The sequence below is a fragment of the Rhodnius prolixus genome, unplaced genomic scaffold (genome assembly GCF_049639745.1).
Source record: "Rhodnius prolixus isolate KJV_2025 unplaced genomic scaffold, Rpr scaffold_15, whole genome shotgun sequence".
Lineage (NCBI taxonomy): Eukaryota > Metazoa > Arthropoda > Insecta > Hemiptera > Reduviidae > Rhodnius > Rhodnius prolixus.
The window spans coordinates 3,016,067-3,035,202 of record NW_027411605.1 but is presented as its reverse complement, the minus strand read 5'-3'; the positions used below and the strand labels follow the sequence as shown (position 1 = coordinate 3,035,202).

Sequence of the window (19,136 nt, the reverse complement as noted above, 5' to 3'; positions counted from 1 at the left end):
TAAACCGGAAATGTGTTTTCTTAAACACTGTGTTAAGTTTAAGAATGTTATCGTAGGAGCCGTTTCCGGGGAATTCTTAAAATACTAAAAAAAAAAAAAAAACTTTTTAAAGTGTCACTTCCTGTCTGGTGATTTTCTTCAAATTTTATTTTGAAATTTTCTTTCAAAATTTGAGTTTGAAGTCATTAATTCATCAGTTACATCAGTAATGAAATTTTAGAAGAGGAAAAAGGCTAAACACCGTTTTTTTTTTCCCGGAAGTGCCTTTAAACGAATTTTCCTGGGGAAATGTCTCGTAAGAAAATTTTTAGAGTTTTCGAGAAAATCCTGAAAAACAAAAACAAAAAATTATTCAGTAAAGTAGTATTTCCGGAAAACTGACTTAGACCAAAACTTTATTGTGGCTTCCTGTGTTAGCATCTAAGCTAAATATTAAATTTCAACTTCCTGCAATTTTTAGTTTTTGAGTTACGGTGATTACTTACAGATAGACAGACACACGAACCCTCCAACCCATGCGTACAGAGAGATTATTTGGTAAAAAAAATACTCCTTTTTTTTCTAGTTAGAGACTTCCGGAAAAACCCACGAAAAATTATCTGCACATTACTATAGTAGGGCAAGGAAAAGTTTTAGAAAACCCTTCCAAGATTGCAAAAACCAAAATGGTTAGAGGTACCTCTGTTCTGGACTTGTTTAAAAATTAAGTTGTTTAGGAAAGAAAATAGAATGGGTGGGTGGATTTTTCTTTTTTTATTCCAAAATGGATTTCCCTGACTAGGGGGCCAAGTAAAGGGCAGTTTCCCTCTTTACCTTTCACTGCCCCCCTAAATAAAATGATCAGGAACTGCAATTTGAGTAAGAGTAGTGAGTGTGATGGTTGGGGGCTGCGGTTGGGAGCGGCAAATAGTTAATTCCCAAAGGTATGATGACACAAGTGAAAGAGTAACGTATGCCCCCGGGGGTGGGATCCATCACTTGAGGGGCGGTGGCTAACCATTGTGTAGTTCAAAATGAAATGGAGGGTGTACCAGAGAAAAACACGTAGACGTTCTATTTTTGTTTGACAACAAAGTCAATGGTCTGGGAGACGGTAGGACTTGCTGATAGACTTACCCTTGGCCTCTCGCCCCTCAAGCTGGAGCTCCTCGTTGGGTAGATGTCATTCTCGCCTTGTTTTTATTCCACTTGGAAGGAATAGGGTTTATTCTTTGTTGAGAATGGGGGTGTATATATATATATATATATATATATAAAGAAGTATCCCTGGGGGAGACTGGATAGCAGACGTGGGATAGTGAGTAAGCCCTATTCAAAGTGACCCTCTAACCCGCAGTCCCGAACGAAGGGAGAAACCCTCGCCAAACTACCTAGATCCCAAGATGGGCTTGAATACAGTCAAAACCAATGGTTCTTTACTTCTTGGATCTCGGTTGCCTTCTCTTGGCTTTCTTCTTTGTATCCAACCCCCCTCCTTTGCGTAACACCCTATTTTTTTTTTCTCCTTCTTCTTCTTCTTCTTCGCCACCCCAAACCCAGAACCAATTGTATTCTCAAGACAATTGTATTCCCTTAGTCTTGCTTCCCAAGTAGTGCTGCTCCCTGATGCTGGAGGTTTTACTTCTCTATCTTTTACTACTACAGTCATTGTAGGGCCCTTCACTAGAGTGTTGCCAATATCCTTTGGGAATAGTTTTTCACAGCCCTCTTTCGCGCCAATAATGCAAACCATTTCCCCTTTTTTGTATTGAAATTTAATTATTTATCAGGACATGTTTCCTTTTGTTAAGGGTTTTTTCCCCCTTTGTATTTGTTTGGTACAAATAAAAATACAAATGACTGTTTTACTTTGTTCATGTAAAAAAAGACTTGGAAAGAATTTTTCTTTTATTTTCATTTTGTGAAGATCATTTGTATGGTTACAACCACCGTAGTTCTTGTAAAATATTGTAGATGATAAATCTGTAAAGAATTCTTAAGATGGGAATGCAATAGCCACTTCTTTGGTGGTTCTGAAGTCCTGTCGTTATATCTGTTAACATCGTAGACAGTCCGCATTGTTCTGTTATACAGTACTCTGGTAGTTGCTGACGTGGAAGGAGATCCGAGTTTAGATCAGCGTTCTTGCAAGCGAATCCATCATCACTCATCTTGTATTAGGCATTGACGACTTCTTCGAGGACTTTATAGTTAGTTGGGCTGTTAGCTGAAGGCCAGTTCGTTCTTCGTAGAATTGTAAAAAAGAAGTGCCTCCGTAGCCTTTAGTTGTCTTAAAGATGGCAAACTTGAACTGGAGGAGGCGATGAAAGAGGCGGGTTTTAAGATCGGAAATTGTAGTGGCGTGTGAAGAATGTAAACCGATAGGGACTTCCGGTGGCACGGATGCTTTGTTGAGGTGTAGGCTGTTTGATTCTTTTTTTTGTGGGAAAGAATATAAAGATTAAAAAGGAATGCGCAGAGAATTTAAAATTGAGGTCTCTCTCACGTGACTCCAAAATGGAGTGACCAACAAACCTTCTCCACTACAAAGTGGTCATTAGGCCGATGTTGCTCTACGGCAGGCTCCGCCTGGAGCCTGGACTTGTAGCTAGTAACATCAAGAAACTCCAGGACAACATAGACTTGCATCTGACTCTCCTCGGACGCACTAAAATTTACTCACCTCTCCACTCTGACTGCATCTATTAGCCCCCGGTTCACTCCTATATCCAAAATCAGTCTGCTGAAACCCACTCTTCACTTTTCCCACTCTAGACTGTCATCCTAATCTACTCTGCCGCGACATAGCCTCCTACAGATCCTTCTATTCCCTTACAGACACACAAAAGACTAACAAACATCCTTCTCTAAATTTCCACAGAAGCTGTAGGTTTTTCCTTCCTTTTTCCCTTGCATTCTGTAACCTTCACATCTTAAGCTTTCACCATACTATTGTTATGAAGGTGTTCAACGGCACTCCATGTATTTATTTCTTGTACATACATATAATAAAGATTATTTATCTAATCTATCCAAAATTGAGGAGTTGAAGTATGTATAAAGGTTTTTTGGAGAATTAATATGGTGGAATTTGAAAGCTCCCAAGAATAATATTGGCGACGTAATTCAGGGATAAGCAGCAAAATGACCATCATGACTGACTTGGTATTCCTAAAATGTGCCTTAAAAAAACTGTTCATCGAGCGCTTTAGCTTATTTTCTATATTCCCCATAATCCAGAACCTCATAATCAAAATTAGAGCATTAGCGGGGAGCAGGCTTTCTAAAAAAATAAATTACTGGATTTTGTTTTCACAAAAAAACAAAATTTTGTGTGGGGGGTTTCAGAAGACTGCAGAAAGGATATTAGTAAATCCTAAACGTAAATAAAATATATGCAGGGTGTCCATTTTCAGACGGCTCAAATGCATTTCATGCTTAAACGGTAAATCTGAGCGAAAAATGGTAGAGGAAAAATTTGTTGCCCGTCACCTCTAGTTTCAGAATATGTAACTTGATTTTGTGATTCCTGCCCGCATACGCGGCTGACGCGCGACCAAAAGTGAGGGTTCGCTTTTGGTAATTAAACGCAACTCTCCCAAAATTACCAAATAATTATTAAACCTTCTTGTTTGTAACAGATGTAAAATTAATTTTTAGCCATTTTGGGTAAGCTTGAGAACATCTAAAGCTCTTAACATTTGATTTTTCTTAGGAAAAATCACTCGGAAAACTGACTTATTTCCCTGATATTAAGAAAAATACTAGCTTTACTGCCTTGGCAATATTTTTAGTAGAAAGGGGATGAAAAAATACATAAAAATGACCTATCGCGTGCTCTTCTTTCTCTTTGATAACAAGTTAAAAAATTGAAATATGATTAATAAATATCCAGATTTTGAAATGGTCTAGCACCTTTAATTTTAAAGATATCGAATTGTGGTTTCCGGTTTCTTTCATAACATTTTATACTCCTTAAAAGTGTTTATATGAAAATGGGGGCTCAACTGCGAACCCTCACTTTTGGTCGCGCGTCAGCCGTGAATGTGGGCAGAAATCTAAAATCAAGTCACATATTCTGAAACTAGAGTTGATGGGCAATAAATTTTTCCTCTACCATTTTTTGGCTCAGATCAACCGTTTAAGCATGAAGCCGTCTTAAAATGAATACTATGTATACTATGTATCGTATCTTTATTAAAGAATATTTATGTACCCCAATTGGTCTCATATAAATATCGTTGATTTTATTTGTCCTAATCATTCATGTTTATTGTAACCGTGATTCGTTTCGGTTTTTCGTCCACCAGCAGAGGTTGATTAACCAGTTTGGTGTAGAAATATCGCACTATACTTGCTGATTAATGTACCTCGTGATTATGGATGAAAATCTGAATTCGGTAACGAAATACAACATGTGCGCAACGTTAATATCCAGCCCTACGTTAGCTTAAAACGTATTCATCCGATTAATAAAATGCTTAGTAAATATTAAAACTTATACTTACGATTATGGTAATCGATTTATTTATTCATTTAAATTACAAAAAGCTAATCGATAATGCTAGACATCTTCTTCCTTTTCACCCTCTATTTCTCTCTCTCTCCTTAAATAACAGATGTCTACTTTATTTATATAATATTCAATTTCTTGTTTAAGCCCTGGTTGAGGCACCACTGCTCACCCCTCACCATCACCCCTCTGGAAATTTTAATAATTCCCTCAGCCGCCGACAGACAGCTCTTTTGCTCCGATATAAAATCTATTTTTCTATAAACGAGTGAAAGAGAAGAAGAAGAATTGATGGATAGGGGATGGAGTAGTGGTGGTAAAAATTGCTGTGTATTGGCAGCACCCTTCTCTACCACTTTGCAGCAGCGGCGGTGAGTGGGTGGTTTCTGCAATATTTTCAAAATTGATTTCCACATGATTTGACTTGGAAGCCATTTTTGTATTTTATTTTCATTATTCATTTACTTCAACATTTTTTATTTGCTCTTTTCTTTTTGATGTTCCAATCTTCCTTCTTTGCCTACGTCTTCTGTTCTTCGTTCTTCTTTGTACTTCGTCAAGATGAGATAATCAAGTTTTGTGAATTCTTATTTTTTTTTTGTTCCTTTTAGATTACGATCTCGTTCAATATTCGATCGCGAATTTTCACCGGAAATACCCATTTTGAAGACCCCCTAAATTCGAAAAAGGGTGTTTCGAAATCTCTTGCCTCTGGTTGTTTGTTTGTACGAGTATAACAAAATCTTTTTAAAAAAAGTGACGAATGGAACGAATATTTCAAAACATTTCCGGTTTCCAATCTAATAGTCGTCATCTTGAGATTGAGGTTTCTCAAGTTATTCACAGTCCGTTATTAACAGAATATTTTTTTTTTTTTTTTTACATGCAGCGGCTCCGGCTCCGGGGAAAAGTCCCCTCTCTCCCTGTCTATAATCTGGCCTGGGTACATTTATATCTTACATACTGATTCATGAAAAGTTCATCGATACATCAATAACCCTGTTGACCTATTCAGTCCAGTTAGAACAGAAAAACAACACGCCAAATGAAATACTCTCAGAAATCAGAACTTAAATAAAAAATTCAATAAAATAAATTAGATTTGTGTGAACAATATCTGAAAAAAAAGGACAAAAGGCGTTCTTTCTTAATTTTAAGAAAGGACAAGGACAACCAGGTGTTAAAAAAAGGACTGTCCTTTCCAAAAAAAAGGGCAGTTGCCAACCTACATTTAACCCAAAAAATTTGTTTTTAACCCACAATTTAATAGCAAAGAAAAAAAAAAAAGACCCATTTATATTTTAAAACACCGATCTGCGTCTCCAAAACATGTGTTGCTCAAAATCCCAGTTTTGATGAAAATTCCACATTCCGGAAGTACCATTGAATGGGATTATTTCCTTCTTTCGAGATTTTTCCTTTGGAATATTCCTTTTAAACTTTCTTGTTGCACTAGGTTTGGTCTATAACTCATAATTTCATTAACTTTTCCAGAACATTTAGATTAAAGGGAGGGGGACTCTTGGGAATGACGTGGCTATTGTTCCCGATACCAGTTTAAAAAGTACGACTCTTACGTGTTTTGTATTATAAAGAGCATTTTTTAATAAATGTCTTGATTTAATTCCTAAGTTCGAAGTAAATTTTAAAACTCCCGGTAGTACCATAATTTTTTTTCTAGACGAATTCTGGATAGAGGGGAGAGGCTTGTATTCCCCCTGAAGTGGGATTTCAATGTGATGTACGATTCTATAAGCTCCGAAATATGAGTTAAATATGTTTGGAGATTTCCATTTTAATGAAGATCTCTCAACCGGAAGTACAATTTCACAGGCCGGAACTTCCGCTATTCTAAGATTTAGTTGAAAATAAATTTTCACTTTTTCACTAAACTGTGCATTTTACATTTACACGCACACAAAGTTCTCAAAAACGTTTTATTTTTATTTATTTATTTTTTTTTCACGAAAATTGGTTTTCACGAGTGTTTTAAATTTAAAAAAAATCTGAGAAAGTTGGAATAAAAAACTTTTTAATCAAGTAGGGCACTTCCGGTAGCCTAACAGAAATATGAAGTTTCCGCTTTCTGGGTACTTTTCGTTTTTAGTTGTTTTGTTCAAACACTTATCATTTGACGAAAACCATTTTCAGTTTTTAACTAGAAGGCTGTGAATAAATATAAAGATGACGAAATTTATGTGCTTTTAAACATAAATGCGATGTATAAAACAGGAAGATGTTCTCTCTCTCTCTCTCTCTCTCTCTTTCTCTTACTCTCTTGATGTATACCTATTTATTATTGAAGGAAGTGGCCAAATTTAATACACGAAGAGATAGGAAGTCGCGTCAATGTATCTTCTCTTCTACTGCTAATCGTGCGTTTGTTCTCCCACTTTCTAGCGAGCTACAGCGAATAAGAGCAAGGGCTCAAGCAAACTGAAGTTTATTCGCTAGATTACTGTGTCGGTGGCGGTGTGTGTGTAACGGGGATAGATTTATATTATGAGATTTTTTTTTAAAAAAGAAGAAGTATAAAGAGAAAAGATTTGTTTCGATCTCTGAGTTTGTATTAAGTAACAAGGAGCTGCACCGCTTTGTGTGATAAAAGGGGAGAGAAGTGAACTCTGAGGGTAGAAAATAAATTGGGAGGGGAAAGATCGGTGGTGGGAAAGAGGCTAAGTGGAAAAAGAAAGAAAGACGTAAGCAAGTGGGAGAGTGGATAACCACTGTCTGCGTGATATTCCAAAAAAAGTAACACTAAGATTCCATATCTAGACTTGACTGTTCACCCGTACAGACCGAAAAACCAAAGGAATTACGCTGGGGATGCTGCAAAAATGGATGAGAAGAAGTCGCAAAATCCAAATCCTGTAGTAAAAGGAGCAGTGGTGCCGCACGTAAATATTTCTCTCGTGATTGGCGAAGTGGTAAAGACAAGAAAAAAGGGAGAAGTTGAAAAGAAAAATCAAAGAGAATGGAGTGTGTGTGGGGTTCACCTCTGAGAGTTAGACGAGGAGGCTGTGGGAAACGGAAGTACTAGCAAGGAAAAATAAAATACTTGCGAGACATTGAAGTCACAGCTATTTGTCTCTCCACAGACAAACAAATCCGAAGAAAAAAAAATCTCTTATCTGCGCCAGTTTCCCCTCGTTGGGGTTTTCTCTTTTCCGTCCTTCACTCTGTATATTCCTCACTTCCTGTCCTAACCACACTAGTCGAAACTCTTAAATGTAAATTTATATGGAAGGAGAAAACAAAAAGAGACACATTTTCCGTTCCAGTGCGCTTTTCCTAGTATATTCTCGCGCACTGATAAGCTGCTTTATAAGATATACAGCTTACTGGTCCTGCTTCTTGTAAGAATGAAAATATTATGCATACAATATTATGTAAGCACGCATGATGGCGTTATTATTTAAATTTTAAATCAAGCTGTTTTTTTTGTCTCTCGGATTTCTCTAACGGAAGGATTATTTATTATTTAAAATAAAATGGTGGAATTGTTTAATCGGTAGCTGAGTCTCGGAATGAAGCTGTATGGTTGATGGCAAAAATTAAGAATAACAAGAACTTCAGAATTTATTTTTTAAAACTATGTAATAATTTATCCTTTTTAATTTTAATTAATACATACGAGGGTCGTTTGAAAAGTCCGTGCAAAAATAAAAACTACTTAATTTTTTGGGGTAAACCTTTTTTATTTTTCAACATAGTCTCCTTTTAGGCTTATACACTTCGTCCAACGCTGCTCTAGTTTGTTGATCCCTTCCGAATAATAGGATTTGTCCAAGTTTGAAAAATAGCCATTCGTTTCTGCAATCACCTACTCGTTTGAATAAAATCTTTTTCCCGCCAGCCATTTCTTCATATTGGGGAACAAATAGTAGTCGGAGGGAGCCAAGTCTGGAGAATAGGGGGGATGTGAAACGAATTGGAACCCTATTTCCATTAATTTTGCGACCACAACTGCTGAGGTGGTGAGCTGGTACGTTGTCGTGATGGAAAAGGACTTTTTTTGTGGGCCAATCGTGGGCGTTTTTCTTGCAGCTCGGTTTTCAAACGGTCCAATAACGATGAATAATATGCACCTGTAATAAGTTTTACCCTTTTCCAGATAGTCGATGAGGATTATTCCTTGCGAATCCCAAAAGACAGTCGCCATAATCTTTCCGGCCGAAGGAACGGTCTTCGCCTTTTTTGGCGCAGATTCCCCCTTGGTAACCCATTGTTTAGATTGTTCTTTGGTCTCAGGAGTGTAGTGATGTATCCATGTTTCATCCACAGTGACGAAACGACGCTTAAAGTCCTGCGGACTTCTTCTGGAACAGCTGCAAACCGTCCTTGCAACACTTCACACGATTTCGTTTTTGGTCAAGCGTGAGCAATCGCGGCACCCATCTTGTGGATAGCTTTGTCATGTCCAAATGTTGATGCAAAATATTATGTACCCGTTCATTCGAGATGCCCACAGCACTAGCAATCTCGCGCACCTTCACTCTTCTGTCATCCATCACCATATCATGGATTTTATCAATGATTTCTGGAGTAGTAACCTCAACAGGGCGTCCAGAACGTTCAGCGTCACTTGTGCCCATATGGCCACCCTGAAAATTTTGAAACCACTTATAAACTGTTCTAATCGAAGGTGCAGAGTCACCATAATGTTTATCAAGCTTCTCTTTAGTCTCCTCAGGCGTTTTGCCTTTCATAAAGTAGTGTTTAATCAACACGCGAAATTCTTTTTCGTCCATTTTTTGAAAATCACTCGACTTCCTAGATTCAAACGAATGCCAAACACAAAGAAATAGACCGATCTGGCTGAAACTTGGTGTGTGTTCTTCCAAGAGATGCTACTAACTAAACATAACCTCGATACGCGCCAGTAGTGCTATCTCTCTGACTTTGCACGGACTTTTCAAACGACCCTCGTACAAACTTACCAACTAAAGGATGGATCAGTACTCTATATTCCTGCCATCCTTATAGCTTAACCGAAATTAAAATCACCGTAAACCTTCTCTAATCATTTTCTTCCATTCATTCTAATCGGCTATAACTTTCAAATAGACTCATATTTCTTAGCTAGCTCTGCTACAGATTTAAGCACATAGATGTTGCTGGAGAATATTATGTCTTCATAGCGAAATGGTGCACCTAAATACCTGTATATGTCGTCAAACATTCGTTTCCTTTCTACCACATAACGTGGACATATCATTATTATATTGTCCTGAAATCCTCCTTCTCATTGCAATCTACGCAAAGAGGAGAGAGGACCTTTACTTGAACAGTTGAACTGCTTTTTAGTTTTAAATTGTAAGTTTCAAAAAAAAAAAAAATAATGACCTAAACTGGGTCGTGTGAGTGTGGTCACACCAAGAATTTGAATTTATTTGAATAATAGTTTGACTAATCTTTTTCTTAATTTTGTTTCAGGTAAGTTTGTAAGTTTTGCTACACCACAAATATGACGTCATATTGGGTGAGTTGGGTTCCCTACTTTTTTTTCTTTTTTTTTCTATTACGTCTTTATCCAATGTTTCTTGTCTAACCAATCATCTTTCTTTTTGCTCGCTCAATTTATTTTTATTAAGATTATTTGTAGTCTCTAAAAAATAAAAGTGAACAAATTAGGGAAAATGTTACAATTCTTGCAGATTTTCTGTTTTGCATCTTCACCGGAAGTAACCCGTTTTGACGTCAATGTGATAGAAAATTTAGAAAACAAAATCTTACAAGCGGAAGTTGGTCTTTACTAAACATTTTTGGTAAAAAAATTCAAAATATTTGTTTGTCCCAAGTTGATAATGTTTATTTCCATCAATTGGAGACGTTTTTTTTAATTTTTATGTAGAAATATACATAAAATAAAAATAAGGATATAAAAATTAATAGCATCATTTTATTACTAGCATTTTTATTGCAAATAAAAAAACTGGTTATTACTTAGCAATTTTATTTGTTACTAGTTTAGTTGTTGCTCAACTTTGTGCCAGCCAATGTTTATGTTTTGTGCACATTATGGGTTTTTGAAAAATTACGAACTTTGTTTATTGGATCTACATTTGTGAAAAATGTTCGAATAGTAAGTAGTTTTTTTTTTTTTTTTTACGAGGGTCGTTTGAAAAGTCCGTGCAAAGTCAGAGAGATAGCACCACTGGCGCGTATCGAGGTTATGTTTAGTAAGTAGCATCTCTTGGAAGAACACACACCAAGTTTCAGCCAGATCGGTCTATTTCTTTGTGTTTGGCATTCGTTTGAATCGAGGAAGTCGAGTGATTTTCAAAAAATGAACGAAAAAGAATTTCGTGTGTTGATTAAACGCTACTTTATGAAAGGCAAAACGCCTGAGGAGACTAAAGAGAAGCTTGATAAACATTATGGTGACTCTGCACCTTCGATTAGAACAGTTTATAAGTGGTTTCAAAATTTTCGGAGTGGCCATATGGGCACAAGTGATGCTGAACGTTGTGGACGCCCTGTTGAGGTTACTACTCCAGAAATGATTGATAAAATCCATGATATGGTGATGGATGACAGAAGAGTGAAGGTGCGTGAGATTGCTAGTGCTGTGGGTATCTCGAATGAACGGGTACATAATATTTTGCATGAACATTTGGACTTGACAAAGCTATCCGCAAGATGGGTGCCGCGAATGCTCACGCTTGACCAAAAACGAAATCGAAGTGAAGTGTTGCAAGGACGGTTTGCAGCTGTTCCAGAAGAATCCGCAGGACTTTAAGCGTCGTTTCATCACTGTGGATGAAACATGGATACATCACTACACTCCTGAGACTAAAGAACAATCTAAACAATGGGTTACCAAGGGGGAATCTGCGCCAAAAAAGGCGAAGACCGTTCCTTCGGCCGGAAAGATTATGGCGACTGTCTTTTGGGATTCGCAAGGAATAATCCTCATCGACTATCTGGAAAAGGGTAAAACTATTACAGGTGCATATTATTCATCGTTATTGGACCGTTTGAAAACCGAGCTGCAAGAAAAACGCCCACGATTGGCCCACAAAAAAAGTCCTTTTCCATCACGACAACGCACCAGCTCACACCTCAGCAGTTGTGGTCGCAAAATTAATGGAAATAGGGTTCCAACTCGTTTCACATCCCCCCCCTATTCTCCAGTCTTGGCTCCCACGGACTTACTATTTTTTCCCCAATATGAAGAAATGGCTGGCGGGAAAAAGATTTTATTCAAACGAGGAGGTGATTGCAGAAAGGAATGGCTATTTTTCAGACTTGGACAAATCCTATTATTCGGAAGGGATCAACAAACTAGAGCAGCGTTGGACGAAGTGTATAAGCCTAAAAGGAGACTATGTTGAAAAATAAAAAAGGTTTACCCCAAAAAATTAAGTAGTTTTTATTTTTGCACGGATTTTTCAAACGACCCTCGTACTTGACCTTCATTCGATCTCAAACTTTTATGGTTATTTTTATTTTAATCGAATTACTTTTTTTTGTTTGCGCATTTGTTTGTTTCTATTTCCGGTCCGATTAGGGATCTCCTGAAGGGCTGCAAGGGTTATTGGCTGCAATTAGGTCATAGAAGTGCCTTAATCTGTATTCTACTTATTATTTCAATTATTTACAAAATAATTTTTCGATTTTAAACCCTTTTACTTCGTAAACTTTCGAAAGCGGAAATTGACCGTGCTGGAAAAAGTAAATATTTTGGGATCTTCTGAATTGAAAAAATTAATTATTGTATAACGGTAAAACATTTCGCTGATACTCTACTTTTAAACCAGCTGATTGGAATTTGATTAAATCAGCTGACAGGAGATGTAAAATATTTTGTGTAATAAAGTTTTATTTGGAAGAATTATGCAAAAGGGTAGCCCGTGTAGCTTGGTAGTGTTCTTTAGTATATTGTTAGTGTCCAAAAGTGCCGGGCAGAGCCCATATTAGACGAAGCTTTAGTAAGGTGTGCTTACTAAGTGCTTCATTACTGTTTAATATACACCTGCTTCGTCTTCTCCTGCTTCTTCTAGCACTAGTGTACATTAAGTATATAAAATGTTGTAAAATATGTAAGGAGAGAGAGAGAGAGGGAGTGAGAGAGAGGACTTTAGGGAGAGCTTTATATAAGTCCAGCTTCACCAGTTCCCTACTTCGCCCCATGAGAAGCACAGTTAAGCACACTATCTTCCTCACTCACTCAACCTCCTGTAAACCTCTTAACCTTTCCCTTCCTCCTGAGACTTCTTCACAAATACTTTTTACCTAATATCTTTTAGGAGGTTAACTTATATACGTATATTATATAATACCTACAGTTTTCATGGTAATTTATTTTTAATCGATTCAGTGTTAATTATTTTGTACTTGGCACCCTTATTCATTAGTGCAAGTGATGCAGGATTAGAAATTTAGAGTTATCTCTCGACAAACGACCAACGTAGTGAAACCCGTTCACCAGACATACAAAAATTAAACTTAATCGCTCAAAACTAATGTAAAATACTACGATTTAACAGATTACTGCGGCAACATATATCGAAATGGTTAAAATTTCAAAGCTACTCTCTTCGTGTTTTTCAGATTTTAATGGTTTCTGTACCCAATTATAGAGAAAAGATAGCTCTACAGCTGATATAAGTAGCAATACTATAGTGATAATAGTTATCGAGAAATCGAAGGTTAAATTTTGGAGGTTTTGCAAATGGTTCAAATTTCAAAGCTTTATATCTCTCTTTGTAATGTTCCGATTATAATGATTTTTGTATCCAATTGTAGAGTAAAGACAGCTCTATAACTGATATAAGTAGCAATACTATAGTGATAATAGTTATCGAGAAATCGAAGGTTAAATTTTGTATGTTTTGCAAATGGTTCAAATTTCAAAGCTTTATATCTCTCTTCGTAGTGTTCCGATTTTAATAATTTTTGTACCTAATTGTAGAGAATAGATAGCTTTACAACTGATACAAGTAGCAATACTATGGTGATAATAGTTATTGAGAAATGGAAGGGTTAATTTTAGGGGTTTTGCAAATGGTTCAAATTTCAAAGCTTTATATCTTTCTTTATAATGTTCTGATTTTAATGATTTTTGTACCCAATTGTAGAGAAAAGGTAGCTCTATAACTGATATAAGTAGCAATACTACAGTGATAATAATTATCGTGAAATCGAAGGTTAAATTTTAGGGGTTGTGCAAATGGTTCAAATTTCAAAGCTCTATATCTCTCTTTGTAATTTTTTGATTTTAATGATTTCTGTACCCAATTGTAGAGAAAAGATAGCTCTATAACTGATATAAGTAGCAATACTACAGTGATAATAGTTATCGAAGAATCGAAGGTTAATTTAAGAGGTTTTGCTAATTATTCAAATTTTAAACCTTCTTCGTATTGTTCTGATTTTGATGAATTCTTTACTGATAGGTAGAGATTTATTTGAATTATATCAGTAAATATGGCTTAAAATAGCTTTCCTTCCCTCCTAGTTAATAGAATTAGTTTTTCCGTTTTATTTTATTTTTTTGAAAGTGAGAAAAATGGAATGATATAGCCGCTTTAATGTTTGTTTGTTATGTTAGTGGATTCAAATGGCGGTGGCCGTGAATATAATGGCTCCTTGTCATCCGCCAAGTTACGCGCCAAATCCATATCGATCTCCTGGTTTGCTCTACTTCCCGTCTGTTCTGCAGTGTTCCTCTTTCATATAAAACTTTATTTCATTCTACTTTTTTCTTTTTTTGTTTTTTTAGTTTCCTTTTTCTTAGTTCTGCAATGAGGAAGTTTGTGATCGTGGTAGATTTTATATATTTACATTTCTTCAATTGAGTTATAAATTTTTTGATACTTCCTTATTGAAAATTGTTAGCGAATTTCCTCTCTCTCTTGAGAACAAAATTTGACTGTTTTAAAAATTCCAAATTTTTTTTTATTTCCGTTTTTTTCTTTCAAATTACTCTTCCTGCTGTAAATTGTTCACGTCTTTTTCATCCATTTTGGATTGTTATTAACGGAATTATTGCACTGTTGATATATTGTGTTCTCTCCTCGACTACTGACAGGTGAAAATGTTCACTCTACAGCATCCTCTAGTGATATGACCACACTCATCCAAGGAAAAGTCTTAGAAGAACTTGACTTCATGTAGAAGAATTGTCTTGGTTGTTGACCTCTTCCTTTTAATGTGCTCCTTGATATTTTAAAAGAGAGATTCCTGCTTAATGAATTCACGTAGGAGGTATTTTCTTCCAAAACCTGGATAACTAACTGGAATTCTAGGGAAGTATAGCGCGTTGTCGGCACTTAAATGGGTTAACAATTTTTTTTTTTTTTCTTTAATTCAAGTCACCTCCTACCCAACGGTCTATTCTGAGGATGGCATCCCTCAATTAAAGGTATTATTCTCTCTAAAGAACTTCTGAGGTTAAGGTGCTTAATGGACCATCTCTTCACAGCTCCTTTCTCAAGTGTTCTAAAGATGAAACCACAAATTTGAGTGGTAGCAACTTTTAATGGTGTTGTTTAAATTGTTAGGCTAGGTTGCATGCAATCTTTAAACACAATTTTTATCCAGAATCTATGATTGAAATATAATTTACTTTATTTTAATTTTAATTTTTTTTTTAACGATGGTTACCTTCTAATAAGGTTACAGTTTTTAAGGAATAGTATAAAAATCGTTGAGCGCCAAATCGGTTGAAAAACATTGGATATGAGAAAAACGTGAGAGACAGATGTTTTTCCATTTTTTTTTCTGCTCAGAATTCACTAATTTTGTTGGCAGAATGAACTGACTGAAGCGTTATCTTCCTATATTTCAAAAAAAAAGTTGTCAATGGAAATAAACGACCCAAATTCCCACGATTTAAATAATGTATTGACCCCCCCCCCCCCATGACTAAACTCTAAGATAAAAAGATACGTTTAAATGCTATTGAAGTTTATGTTTTGGGCGGTTACTACATAGAATAGTCCTTGAGGGGAGGAGGGTAATCACAATTTTGCAGGAAAAAAACATTTATTATTCAAACTGGCTGTGGTGCATTTCCACAGAGAGAGAACAGGAGTAGTCAGGAATTTTCCAGTTTAGCATATTTATTGATTTAAGTGCGTTAGCCTTATGTGATCTAATTAAAACTGGAGTTTTCCCTTCCAGTCTTATCTTCCAGCAGTTTTATAATTTAGTTTGAACAATTTTGTATAGTATTGAGAAATTATAACCCTCTTTATTAAATTTAAAACTGCCTATTGGCAACAAGTAAATGACCTAAAATTTACTGTTAAGACATGGACAATTGTTGACAGTATCTAGACTAAGATACTGCCTTTAACAGGTCATGAAGTTACCAGACACTGTTAGAGATACACATGTAAATTATATTATGCTAAACCCGCAATACTACTGTGTAGCACATATTGCAGCTGTACAATCTACCACAACTAGCTGTAGGCTGTGACGGTTACTATGACGTATTGTAAACCGCATTGCTCTGATTTGACGCTCGAAATCCTTAGGAATTCGTCTTTTGGTCATCCTCTTCCGTTTCAGATTCTCAATCCCAGTAATATTGCGTTATTTTTCTCAAATAAACTGAATTTTTCAACCTTCATTTTTTACTTTCACCAGATAAGGAACGTTATTGTATATGCTAAACCCTCAATACTGCTGTGTAGCACATATTGCAGCTGTACAATCTACCACAACTAGCTGTAGGCTGTGTCCGTTACTATGACGTATTGTAAACCGCATTGCTCTGATTTGACGCTCGAAATCTTTAGGAATTCGTCTTTTGGTCATCCTCTTCCGTTTCAGATTCTCAATCCCAGTAATATTGCGTTATTTTTCTCAAATAAACTGAATTTTTCAACCTTCATTTTTTACTTTCACCAGATAAGGAACGTTATTGTATATGCTAAACCCGCAATACTACTGTGTAGCACATATTGCAGCTGTACAATCTACCACAACTAGCTGTAGGCTGTCCGTTACTATGACGTATTGTAAACCGCATTACTCTGATTTGACGCTCGAAATACTTAGGGATTTGTAGTCTTTTAGTGATCCTCTTCAGTTACAGATTTTCAATCCGATTAATGTTGAGTTATTTTTTGTAGCCACTATTATTTCTCACAAATAAACTTAATTTCTCAGCTTATTTTTCTATTTCCTCTTTCTTAGTCTGAAAAATGGTTTTCCAGGAAATAGTCTTTCTTTATAATTGCCTGTTCCCCCCCTCTTCAGGAGCTTCCCTATTTCTCTCTCTTTCTCTGTGGTTGTGAGGGAACAAAATATATTATTATAAACAGAAAATGGCAGAAAGGAAACTTTATAATTCGATTTGTGTCCCATCAGGAAAACCCATGTTTATAAACATTAGAACAGAATCCCGTCTCCGGAAGTACCACGATTTCGTAGATTTCCTTTAAAATAGCTCTAATAATAATTGTCCTTAAACTTCGCTATTCCATGGTGTTCTGCAAAATTTTTATTGAAATATTTTTCCAGGATAATTCCTGTTAGGGCACTTCCGGGAAACCGGGGGGGGGGGTTGTTGTAGCCTTTTAAAGGAATGTTGCTAAAACAGAAAAAAAATTGCAGTTTTTTTTTTTTGTCATTTGTTGAAGTCTTTGTAGTCTTTTGAAGTTTAAACCTCTTTTAGCCGCCAAAAAAATTATGAATTTTCTTAAGATCATTTTTCTAAATGCTTAGAGGTCAATTTCCACTTCCGTTCTTACTACAAAACCAGCGTATCTCCCGAACGCTATTGTCCTAACAGCAATAGGAATTTCTTAGTTTGGTTTTTAAATGATTTAAGGCGCGTCAACTTCTAAGGTTATTGGCGCCCGGAGCTTTTTTCAGTGCACTGCCAACCTCCGGACAGTGTGCTCTCATTACAGACAACACTGTCCATCACCGGACAGTGAGCTGTAAGAAGCTCCTAGGAAGAGAAAATCTAAAAGTCAGCAGCTGGATTCGAACCCGGGACCTCCGCGTGGGAATCCAATACGCTAACCGCATAGCTAATCCCTTTCCTTAGGAACTACTTAGTATGACCAAAGCCGTTTTTCTAATCAGTCACTGGTATATTAGTTGGTCAACGTATTTTATTTCTATCTACGTAGAAAAAAATTATCAAAGTTGGGTGTTTTTCAACGTTACGCTTTTTCGTGCACTTTTTGACGATCAACCCTTATACGAGGGTCGTTTGAAAAGTCCGTGCAAAGTCAGAGAGATAGCACTACTGGCGCGTATCGAGGTTATGTTTAGTTAGTAGCATCTCTTGGAAGAACACACACCAAGTTTCAGCCAGATCGGTCTATTTCTTTGTGTTTGGCATTCGTTTGAATCGAGGAAGTCGAGTGATTTTCAAAAAATGGACGAAAAAGAATTTCGTGTGTTGATTAAACACTACTTTATGAAAGGCAAAACGCCTGAGGAGACTAAAGAGAAGCTTGATAAACATTATGGTGACTCTGCACCTTCGATTAGAACAGTTTATAAGTGGTTTCAAAATTTTCGGAGTGGCCATATGGGCACAAGTGACGCTGAACGTTCTGGACGCCCTGTTGAGGTTACTACTCCAGAAATGATTGATAAAATCCATGATATGGTGATGGATGACAGAAGAGTGAAGGTGCGTGAGATTGCTAGTGCTGTGGGCATCTCGAATGAACGGGTACATAATATTTTGCATCAACATTTGGACATGACAAAGCTATCGGCAAGATGGGTGCCGCGATTGCTCACGCTTGACCAAAAACGAAATCGTGTGAAGTGTTGCAAGGACGGTTTGCAGCTGTTCCAGAAGAATCCGCAGGACTTTAAGCGTCGTTTCGTCACTGTGGATGAAACATGGATACATCACTACACTCCTGAGACCAAAGAACAATCTAAACAATGGGTTACCAAGGGGGAATCTGCGCCAAAAAAGGCGAAGACCGTTCCTTCGGCCGGAAAGATTATGGCGACTGTCTTTTGGGATTCGCAAGGAATAATCCTCATCGACTATCTGGAAAAGGGTAAAACTTATTACAGGTGCATATTATTCATCGTTATTGGACCGTTTGAAAACCGAGCTGCAAGAAAAACGCCCACGATTGGCCCACAAAAAAAGTCCTTTTCCATCACGACAACGCACCAGCTCACACCTCAGCAGTTGTGGTCGCAAAATTAATGGAAATAGGGTTCCAACTCGTTTCATATCCCCCCTATTCTCCAGACTTGGCTCCCTCAGACTACTATTTGTTCCCCAATATGAAGAAATGGCTGGCGGGAAAAAGATTTTATTCAAACGAGGAGGTGATTGCAGAAACGAATGGCTATTTTTCAGACTTGGACAAATCCTATTATTCGGAAGCGATCAACAAACTAGAGCAGCGTTGGACGAAGTGTATAAGCCTAAAAGGAGACTATGTTGAAAAATAAAAAAGGTTTACCCCAAAAAATTAAATAGTTTTCATTTTTTCACTTTTCAAACGACCCTCGTACAACTGTCCTACCGGACAGTTTTAATACGTAAAGGAAGTTCAATTGCGGAAATACTACAGACTTCCCTTTAGAGTTTGAACACTTTAAAAATACACTTCATGTTTTATGAAACAAAAGTTTTGCTAATAATAAGAATATCTGCATTAAGTCCCCCACCCTCGAAGTGTGTGCTTTGTACAAG

The 19,136-nt window shown here is 36.7% G+C and overlaps 1 protein-coding gene across 1 annotated transcript in view; it reads left to right on the top strand.

Moving 5' to 3' along the window:
* Positions 1-19,136, top strand: part of aPKC (protein kinase C iota type) — a 555,703-nt gene that overhangs the window by 18,668 nt on the left and 517,899 nt on the right. The window lies entirely within an intron of this gene.